The sequence below is a fragment of the Sinocyclocheilus anshuiensis genome, unplaced genomic scaffold (assembly GCF_001515605.1).
Source record: "Sinocyclocheilus anshuiensis isolate Anshui unplaced genomic scaffold, SAMN03320099.WGS_v1.1 scaffold521, whole genome shotgun sequence".
NCBI lineage: Eukaryota > Metazoa > Chordata > Actinopteri > Cypriniformes > Cyprinidae > Sinocyclocheilus > Sinocyclocheilus anshuiensis.
Window position 1 is genome coordinate 420,513 of NW_015540882.1, and position 10,194 is coordinate 430,706.

General features: G+C 37.4%; 1 protein-coding gene across 1 annotated transcript in view; it reads left to right on the forward strand.

Annotated features, from left to right (window-relative positions):
• Positions 1 to 1,091: 1,091 nt before the first annotated feature.
• Positions 1,092 to 10,194, forward strand: part of LOC107688560 (USP6 N-terminal-like protein) — a 25,028-nt gene continuing 15,925 nt past the window's right edge. The window contains exon 1 of the mRNA XM_016486261.1: positions 1,092 to 1,206. The gene's annotated coding sequence lies outside the window, so the exon portion shown is untranslated. The remainder of the gene's footprint in view (positions 1,207 to 10,194) is intronic.

The following is a 10,194-nucleotide window of genomic DNA, read 5'->3' on the forward strand; positions in this document are numbered from 1 at the left end:
CCTGACTGACAGAGGAGGAGCTGGGGATGGAGGAGGGTAATTAGCTATTGCTGCTGTATTGGTATCTAAATAAAACAACACATACTTTTCAAAAGTATGATGAGGTTACTGTCACGAGTAGTTCATCATAATTAAAAATTACATTTCTTTAGGTACAAAAATAACAAAATACAAAATAGCAAAAACATTACGCTGACTTTAGATAGGCTGCTTTGTTATTCCTTTCATTACCAAATCACAAAGAAGGAGACAAATCTGAAAGTCTGCTTTCTAACCCATTGTTCTCTGCGGCTGTTTATAATAGTTTGAAACCGTCCTGTGGTAAAACATGGAACAATACAAATATGTCTTGTCTGTCCGAAAACATATTGAATTCATTGTTTTGTTTTTTCCCACAATTCCCCACAACATATATTTTTTATTACATTTTAATATTTAATGTTACATTATATATTAAACTAGTGCTTAGCATTTTTTAGAAATGACGAATATAAAACTAGCAAACATCAACTGCAAAGCAGCAAATCACAAAAAGGAATAGATAAGCCATGCATTAATATTAAACCTATATAATCCTGATATTTATTTCAGAAGACAGTTATGCAAAAACACCTCAAGCTTATTGTTGGACAGAAACACGGATGCTCTAATGGCCGCTAGAGGACGCAACACGACTACTAACTGCTTTATGTAACTGCAGATAGGAATCAATTTAAATATATCTAACAATAAATGTTAATAATTGAATAATTTGTATAACAATCATATTTCTAATTGTTTTTATCATTTTATAAAAATATAATTACAATATTCTAAAAATAAGAAATGTATATGTAATTAGTTTTTAATAATAATAATAATATGTTTATATTAGTCATGTTATTTATTGTATTACTGAAAATATATAATATATGAAACATTTAATAATAATAATCGTGTATATAATAATAATAATAATAATACACTTCTGTATTTAAAAGTTCTTTAAAATAAAAACAAATTGAAATATTTATATTTGATTAATTTTACAGCTCTTACATTTACAGTGAAGCTATTTCTGAACTCTGAGCTGTGCTAGTGTTGTTCTCGTGCTCTTATCCGTCAGAGTTACACTGGAGTCTCGTCTGTCCACACTGAGCGGTTTCACTATGAACACACAGATTATTTACTAACCGCCTGTGCAGCGCCAAGCGTCTGTTTTCGAAGGTAAAATATTTCATTGGGTTATAATGCTGTTTTTATTCCCGTTCAGTTTGATGTGAATGTCTTTTATCGGCCGGTGCTGTTATTGTCGCGTCTGTGCATGAAAACACCTCAGATGAAAGTCTATTGAATTTACTGAAGACTGGTAAAGTTTTGCTTTCAGAGAGTTTATTTTGTCTAGACGCTAGAAACCCTTACTCTTGTTTTTTTAAATATAGCCGGTTCACAACTAAAAGTTGCGAGTAAAGAAAGTTAATGTGACTTTAGTTGCAAGACATGTGAAACCGATGTTGCCGTTGGAGACTTTTATCAGTTATACACCGAGAGCTCAAATAATGCCACATTATAAATCAAAACTGAATTGTATCAGTCATATGTGTCTGTTTGAGGACTCTTGCACCTTTCCATTGTAAATAAATCCATCCCGGGTCACGTTCAGCTTCCCAAATATACATTTTGCCATGTATTAATGTTTAATATGTGAAATGTGACTTGATTTCAGAATGGAAATGAGAACGTAAATAGTGCTTTAGTTACAATGCAGTACAACGTTTGCTGGTAGTTCCCATGAGACACTGTTTCGTGTTGAAACCTTGAACTTCAGAAGGACAGGATGCATTGTGGTCACAAGCCTACTTCCTTACCTTCTTTCAGGGCGCGAGGTGTGGCCCATGCCGGTTTCCACTCGAGTCGGCCGCTCTTGTGTTTAGCTAGCTGATATCAAACACTTCGATGTGTCCTCAAAGCCTCATTGCATTCAAGGTGTTGCCAGAAGTCACTGGATTAGATGTTTGTTAGATGAATCGTATTAAAATGCATTAACCAGAGGAAGTGGGCCAACGGAAACCATGTGTTTCTGTTTCTGAAACCCCGCAGTCACACTGACATGTGTGGCCTGCTGCACATATATGTAACCTCAGAAAGAGGAGAAGTGTGTTGGAGACACTTTGAGATGGGCCTTACATCATTACATTTTGCTTGTCATATTGTTGGAAGGTTAAGTGAAATGTTACGGCCACTGTCTGAAAGTTGAACTGTGACATTTGCACATGTTTTTCAGACTGCTGATTTGTATTATGCGTTTATGCAATACTCAAATCTGGGAAGAAACTAACATGTTGTAGCCAGCCTGTCATCTAATAATAGGTTCATGGTTTCTCTTTTTTTTGTCGCTTCTAGAAACACTGTAGTTTAAAAGTGATATGAGTCACGCTTTCACACTTCATCATTATGATTATCATTAACACGCCGGATCTGGGTCAGCACCGCCACACGCTCGTGTCGTGATACTGTCGTGAACACGCCGTGTCCAAAGTGACGCAGTAGAGACGAAAATGTGGAATAAAGTTGTTATTTTTGTTTTCTTTGCGCAAAAAAAAGTATTCTCATAGCTTCGCAAAACTGAAGTTGAGCCACTGATGTCACATGGACTGTTTGTTTTACCGATGTCCTTACTACGTTTCTGGACCTGGGAACATTACAGTTGCATTGCTGTCTATGCAGATTTACAGTTGAACCACTGATGTCACACGGACTACTTTGTCGATCATCTTGGTACTTTTCTGGACCTTGAACGTAGTAGTTACCTTGCTGTCTATGGGAGGGTCAGAGAGCCCTCAGATTTCATCAAAAATATCTTAAATTGTGTTCCGAAGATGAACGAAGGTCTTACGGGTTTGAAACAACACGAGGGTGAACTAACCCTTTAATGTTTTTAACGCATCTCAACAACTTTGGTGGACAGCTCTGCAAAATGGTTAACGTTTCTCTGGAGTTCTGTAGTGTTGTTAGTGGTCTGCTATTTTTCATTATAGTGGATCTGCTAAAAACACTGTTAGCCTAAATGTTGTGACATTAAGATTCCAAACGCTCCAGACATTCTTCTCACCTCACACCTTTCCTTTAGTATCCAGAGTTGAGAAGGCCACTTGACCTTAAGAGTCCAGGGGGGAAACCGGGTTCATGGGAAATAGGCTGAGCTATTTTAACAGAACATTACTATTGTTGTTGATTTGCTAGATTTGGGCAACAAACAATGGACAGTTTTTCATTGTTTTTGAACATCGGGCATACATAATCTGATCCATCAATCAAAATAATAAAAAGGTCTATTTTTGATGCATTTTAATGCAATATTTTCAATGCATTGGGTTAGTTCACCCAAAAATATCCATTACACCAAAACTTTGATGCTTTAAACAAATCTTAAAGAGATGAGAAATCCATATAAATTGGGTGGTTTTCAGAAGACTTGGATTTAACCTCCTATTTCAAATTGATTACTTTTAATATGCCTTTATGAACCTTTCGAAGCATCAACATTTTGGTGTAATGGACTCAGGTTTCATTACAATTATGTTAATTTGTGTGTGGATGAATGAAAGTCTTATGCACTCTAAAAAATGTTGGGTTGTTTCAACCCAACTTTTGGTCAAATATGGACTATCCCAACCGTTGGGTTAAATTGTTACATTAGATTTTTAACCCAAAAATTGTGTTAGTCCATATTTGACCCAAAGTTGGGTTGAAACAACCCAGCATTTTTTTTAGAGTGTATAGAAATGGAAGGTCTAATTGTTTGGTTGAAACAACCCAGCATTTTTTAGAGTGTGGGTTTGGAACAACAATGGTGAGTAAATTATGAGAGAATTTTCATTTTTGGGTGAACTGACAAAAAAAAAAATAACCTGGAAGATTATTTTATTGATGTAAGTAAAATATTATTAATTTCTTTTTTTCTGTAATGAATTACTCTAAGTAAATTTTATTTATATAGCACATTTAAACATAGCAAAGCTATCCAAAGTGAATGAATGAAGCATTTTTATATAGTGCTTTATTGTGTATTGCTGTACACCCAAAGCGCTTTACAATCATGAGGGGGTCTCTCCTGTGCAGCATCCACCTAGATGATGCGACGGCAGCCACAGTACAAAGTGCTGAACAAAGTAAAGTTAAATAAAGACAGAATAAAACCAAACAATAAAACAAAATCAGAATGAGTTTAAAATGCTAATGAGTAGAAAAGTTTTCAGCTTCGATTTAAAAATGGTAATAGAAGTTGCAAGGCGGATGTCCAGAGGCAGTTGGTCCCACAGTTGGAGAGCAGCAACAGAAAAAGCTCTATCTCCCCTAGTTTTTAAACAGGAATGAGGGACAGAAAAAAAGAGCCCTGTCAGAAGATCTTAAAAATCTGATAGATGACAGAGTAAGAAGGTATTTAAGTTAGGTTGAAGCTTGGTCATTAAGAGCTTTAAAAACAAAAAAACAAAACAAAATTTTAAACTGAATTTTAAAATGGACCAGAAGCCAATGAAGCAAAGCTAAAATTGGGGTGACATTGTCATATTTTTTTGCCCTTGTCAACAGCCTTGCAGCTGCATTTTGTACCATCTGGAGGTGTGCAAGCGATGACTGAAGAAGACCCAAATACATTGAATTACAATAATTTATTCTAAACGTGAGGTAATAAAAGCATGAATAACCTTCTGCAAGTCTTGAAAATAAAATAAAAAACTGTTTAAATTTGGAAATAATCCACAGTTGGATTAAACTGTTCTTAACAACAGAATTGATTTGTTTGTATAAACATAATTCTGAGTCCAGGATAACACCAAGGTTCCTAACCTGGGAGGAAATTGAGGGGAAATGATTGCCCAGCTCCTTAATTAGACCACTACTCAATTTTGGGGGCTCAAAAACAATTATTTCTGATTTGTCCTCATTAAGTTAGAGAAAGTTATTTTATAACCACTTCTTAATATCCGAGAAGCATTCCAACAATGGTTGAATGGAATCGCCAGCTTTCAACAGCAGGTACAACTGTGTATCGTCAGCATATAAATAAAAAGAAACATTGTGCTTCCTAATAATATTCCCCAGAGGACGCATATATAAGTTAAAAAGAAGCGGGCCCAGAATAGAGCCCTGGGGTACTCCACTAATAATAGGGGCAGAAGATGAAGAGAACTTACCTAACTCTACAGAAAAAGACCTGACTTTGAGATATGAGCTGAACCATCGTAAGGCAGTACCCTTGATAATTATCAAATGCTCTTAATGCCAAATAAGAACATTATGATCTACAGTGTCAAAGGCAGCTGTAAGTTCAAGTAGTATCAATACAGCATTTTTACCGGCATCAACTGAAAGCAAAATGTCATTGAACACTTTTTGCAAGGCAGACTCTGTACTATGATAAGCAGTGAAACCAGATTGAAAAGGTTCTAATAAGTTAGCTGCATTTAAAAACTGGATCAATTGTAACTGCACAACTTTTTCTAAAAGCTTTGACAAAAATGATAGCTTAGAGACAGGCCGATAACTATTAAAGCAACTTTCATCCAAACCTTGTTTCATAAGCAAAGGCTGAACAACCACATGCTTAAAACAGTTCAGAACCATCCCAGTGTCCAAAGATGAATTAATCAACACTTGGATACTGGGGCCAATTACAGGAAAGGCCGCTTTTATAATCTCTGAGGGAACAACATCAAGTGAGGAGGTAGTTTTCATCATCTTATTAAAGTTGTGACGTTATGTGTTTAATTATTAAATCTACTGTTTGTTTCCCAGGGATATTTCATAGTGTGTCTCACATGCTAAACTGTCATGTAGGCTGAGAGTTTGAGGAGTTTTTTGGCATTGAACCTAGAGATAGGATGTTATTGTACTGTAATAGTCCAGACTTGTTCTCTGCACATCTCAGAATGAGAAGATCCATGGGATACATGAGATTTTACAAAACCCCTATTTATTTATTTATTTATTTATTTATTGTACTTGTATCTTAATTTATTGGTTGTTTGACTCTTGGATCTCGGTGAGATTCTGCAGCTTGGTTCCGTAACATCAAACTATGTGGTCAGTCCATGGAAAGTCCGAGCCTGATGTGAAACTGATGTAGCTAAACTTTACTTTTGTACACAGTTTATTAAATATAGCCTATAGGGAAGTTCAAATATTTTTTTGAAGTTCAGTTTTCAAAACGAACCCAAAGCTGTCCATGAAAGGTGAATATTCACACTTCCATGTAAACTGTAGTGCATCTCCGCTGTGTGTATTGCTCTTGTTGCATGTCTGAGTATTGGCTACTGCCAGTGAAAACAGCTGACCTGAACACAGATCAGTGTTAAGGATCTTTCTCCATCAGCACGCTTCATTGCCCTCCTACTGCTGACCTGTAACTAATGGTATTCACAAAGAAAACACTCCTGCTGTGCAAACAACAGCCTGGTGGTGGTGACACACCTGTAAACCTTTGGCTGAACATCACATGGCGTTTTCAGCAGGATCCAACTGTGGATTTAGAGTCGGCATGCAGTTTTAAAGGAGCAGAAATGATGTATGTTGTAGTTGTGAAATTTAAAGCTTCAAGTCGATTTATTCGATTAGTTTGATGCTATGGTGTCAAAATTTATAAAACCATGTCCAAAAAGTTGAAATTGATAACATTAACAAAGCAGTTTAGTTTCATTTAGCTAGACTTTGAGCTTTTCAGAAAATGGCACTTAAATTGCGCCACCGGTTTTGTCTGAAACCTCAAAGAAGAATGGCTGCATGACAGCAGACTTATAATTGAAAGCATGTGGTTATTTGTTAAGATCTGCGGATGACTTCTGTCTCTTTAGCTTCGTGAGAAATTTGAAACACAGCTTTGGCTGTAACCTTTGCTTGGACAGTGATAAACCTGTTTGATTAGCCTTGACGCTAGTTTATTTAAAGAAAAGTGTTTCATAGCTTCACCATTTATTGCTTTTATCCACAAGGATGGATGTTTATGCAGACATCACTAATAATCCTACTTGTAGTGGCTCACATTTTTGATCCCATGATTTCTGTCAAGCTATTAAGTTCCCCGACTCATAGGCGAGACTGCGGTAAATAAATTATGCTTGCATCTCTTGATAGCTGTGACCTGTTTTCCCTGGTCAGCTTATAGAAGACTTAATGCTTCTCAAAAAGCCTTTCCCTACAGCAGTAACAGAAATCAAGGTGTTTTTAGCACAAGATCAACTCTTAAGCCTGTGATCTGTTTATTGTGGCTCATTTGACTTCTCAAGAGGTTGATGATGACGTGCAGAAAGAATTAGGATAGTGCGGTTTCATTATTTACTCACCTTCATGTTGTTGCAAATCTGTACAGTGTCTGACTTTATTTCTTTCGTAAAACACAAAAGAAGAAATGCTGAATAATGTAATTGACAATGTATTCCATATAATGAAAGTGAAAGGGGATGTGGGCTGTTGATTTGTACATTATTCAGCATTTCTCTTTTTGTTTTCCACAGGAGAAAACATCTAGCGAACATATTAATGTGACCTATTATGCCCCTTTTTACAAGAAGTCAAATAAGTCTCTGATGTCCCCAGAGTGTGTATGTGAAGTTTTAGCTCAAAATACCCCACAGATAATGTTTTTATAGCTTGTTAAAATTGCCACTTTTAGGGTATGAGCCAAAACGCACTGTTTGTTGAAATTGCCATTTTTAGGGTATGAGCAAAAACGTGCTGTTTTTTTGTGTTTTTCCCTTTAAATGAAAACGAGCTGGTGCTCCCGCCTCCCCTTTCAGAAGAGGGTGTAGTTTCTAGAGCTCGCGCACCAGCATCATGCCAGCAATAACAAAACACTCTCTCATGCACTGAAAATGTCAGAAACTGCTAGTAGCGGTGTTCAGCCATATATGTTCGAACCGGTGTCGTGCCGAATTCTGCACCCCAAGAAGCTCTTTCAGAAAGGCGATTAGGAAAACAAACGCATGATACTTACTCCTTCTAGGTGGCGTAACGTTAGCTGGATCACGAACAGTTGGCACTGCTCCATCCTTCAGGAGCAACTTTTGTGCAAAACCTGCTTTATACTGACCCTCATTCACAAAGCAGTCCGGTGTAAAATGATTCGCGCAGACATAAACACAAAAATTTCTGTAGAGTTGAGGGAGTATTTTCTTCGAAAACAAAATTGATCCACCTCGTCTTCAGCGGCTCAGATTTCGGGAGTAAATGGAGAGAGCTATGTGGTTTAATACATCCAGCAACAGAACACCTAAAACGCTTGGGAGACATTCTCGTCAGAGCAGCAACGCTTGGGAGACATTCTCATCAGTGCAGCAATGGAGGACTGAGTACAACTAGCTGTGAACTCCCTCAGGGCGGTTCTATGTTAAAACGGTAGTGTCTGTCAACATTCGTGGGCGGGGCCTGTGGCTAATGTGACGTCACATTAGCACCAATGCTAAAAATAGGTCATTGGGAGACACTGCTTATTATTTATGGGGATTAAAAAAAAGGAGTGGGTGGATTTTTATCATTATAGGGTGGTTGTGTACACACACTGCCAACACACATTTATGTCCAAACACCTTGCAAAAGTGAATTTAGCATAATAGGTCCCCTTTAAGGTGTGTCAGAAAAAAAAAAAACACTAAAGATTGTACCTTAAGTGGTACGAAATGTTTTTTGCACATTCTCTACCCTTAAAGGTCCACATTAGTACCTTAGAGTAGTAATATGTACCCTTAATGTTTACATTAGGGGCAAATGAAGTACAACGTTGTCCCTTTAAGGGTACTGCTCCAGTGATAAGCTGTTTTATACCCCTAAAGGTACAATTTTAGCACATTTTTTTTCTGAGAGTGAAGGGAAGTTTGAAAGGGAATCTTTGGTTTCCATTTATACGATCCGATGTTCTGAATGGGACAGGTGGTTAAACAGAGAAAGGTGCCCATGTGTCTCAGCAGAGCAGTTGTCTGGTGAACTGTAGACTCTGTAAGAGTCCCACCTGTCCACAGAGAATGTGAACTAACAGACCTCGACAGTTTTCAGCACATGGTGGTGAGTATCAGCTGCGGCAGTCCTGCTCTGTCAATTTCTGATTCCATCGTGTCGCCACAGAGGTTCGTAGAACTAAGTAAAATTTCCTTCACAGTTAACTTGACTCCTCAAACAAGCCTCTCCTAATTTCTCCAAAATGTGAGAAATTTTTATGCTTTCTTTCTAGAATCTAATTGGTCTAACTTTAAAGGTGACACATATGAAAATCTGACTTTTCCAGGTTTTCAGTGCTATAGTCTGGTCCCCGGTGCATCTACCAACCAAGGAAACGTGAAAAAGATTAACCCAGTAACTGTGTTTTGGTAAGCATTTTTCTGCAAGCGTCTGAGAAAACGAGAGCGTCTGATTTTGCTCCCTTGGTGACTTATATTACATATTGTAAAAAGGGGCATAAAATGTCTCCTTTAAGAGTCACACTTTTGAGTTGCATTTTAATTCAAATTAACTTACAGACAACTTATGAATGGTTAATTCACCCTGAAATAACAAGATTATCTTGCTTTAGGCCACAATGGGGCTAGTTACCAGCACAGAACTGAAAATTGACTTGCTCAAATATTAAATTGCCATCAAAGCTTGGGTTTGTGTATGAATCTGACCAGAGAACCATGCATTTGGGTCATCTGCATGAAAGGGTAAAGACTGAATTGTTGGCCTGCACAGTGATGTGTAATAATTGATGGATTGCCCATGTGACTTAAGTCCTGGTGTTCTTGCGCATTGTATGTGTTTATCCAGCACTTTTCCTGACAAGAATGTTGTCTGAAGAATTAGCTGACATCACAGCACAGTCTGTTTTCGGCTCATGATAAACGTGCAACCCCCCTCACATGGATGTTTGTCAGCTTCAGGCACAACTTGGATGAATGTTGCAACTTGTAATTTTGGTGGAATGTAGATGCCACTGATCATTTTCATGCATTTTAGCTAGGCCTGGGCTATAAAACGGTATCGATATTTATCGACGGTACACCTTCTTCAATAACGGTATAAAAAAATGTTTGATATAGTGCACGATATAGGCACGTGCTATGAGTGATGCAGACCGCACACACAAACAGGAACACATGCTGAATTGAGAGCTGTGCCTGCCTGTGATGAGGAGATTGTGAATAAAGAATGAATATTAGTCGAATTTAAAATAAACATTTGCATTTT